Below are 955 nucleotides of genomic sequence, written 5' to 3' on the forward strand. Positions count from 1 at the left end.
GGCGAATGAATCTGTGCAGCGGGATCGACCTCGGACCACCAGGGGCCGAGAAAATCACCGTCTCATGGGGCCGGACTGTCAGTGTCAGGGAAAAATCCAATATATATCTGGTGATATCACGGGTGGTGTTAGAGATAGCGCAATAAATCAACGCGCATTGTCTGCAGGAGGCCCTGGCGCATGAATCTGTGCAGCGGGATCGACCTCGGAACACCAGGCGCCGAGAAAATTACAGATATTCTGAATCCGTCACCCAAGGTCATGTAAAAATCCAATATATATCTGGTGATATCTCGGGTGCCATTAGAGATAGCGCAATAAATCAACGTGAATTATCTGCAGGGGGTCCTGGCGCATGAATCTGTGCAGCGGGACGAACTCCGACCACCAGGGGCCGAGAAAACAACCGTTTCATGGGGCCGGACACTCAGGGTCAGGGGAAAATCCAATATATATATGGTGATATCTCGGGTGCTATTACAGATAGCGCAATAAATCAAAGTGCATTGTCTGTAGGAGGCCCTGGCGCATGAATCTGTGCAGCGGGATCGACCTCGGACCACGAGGGACCGAGAAAACCATCGACACATGGGGCCGGACTGTCAGGGTCAGGGAAAAATCAAATATATATCTGGTGATATCTCGGATGCTATTACAGATAGCGCAATAAACCAAAGTGCATTGTCTGTAGGAGGCCCTGGCGAATGAATCTGTGCAGCGGGATCGACCTCGGACCACCAGGGGCCGAGAAAATCACCGTCTCATGGGGCCGGACTGTCAGTGTCAGGGAAAAATCCAATATACATCTGGTGATATCACGGGTGGTGTTAGAGATAGCGCAATAAATCAACGCGCATTGTCTGCAGGAGGCCCTGGCGCATGAATCTGTGCAGCGGGATCGACCTCGGAACACCAGGCGCCGAGAAAATTACAGATATTCTGAATCCGTCACCCA

Source organism: Nomia melanderi, unplaced genomic scaffold (genome assembly GCF_051020985.1).
Source record: "Nomia melanderi isolate GNS246 unplaced genomic scaffold, iyNomMela1 scaffold0014, whole genome shotgun sequence".
Lineage (NCBI taxonomy): Eukaryota > Metazoa > Arthropoda > Insecta > Hymenoptera > Halictidae > Nomia > Nomia melanderi.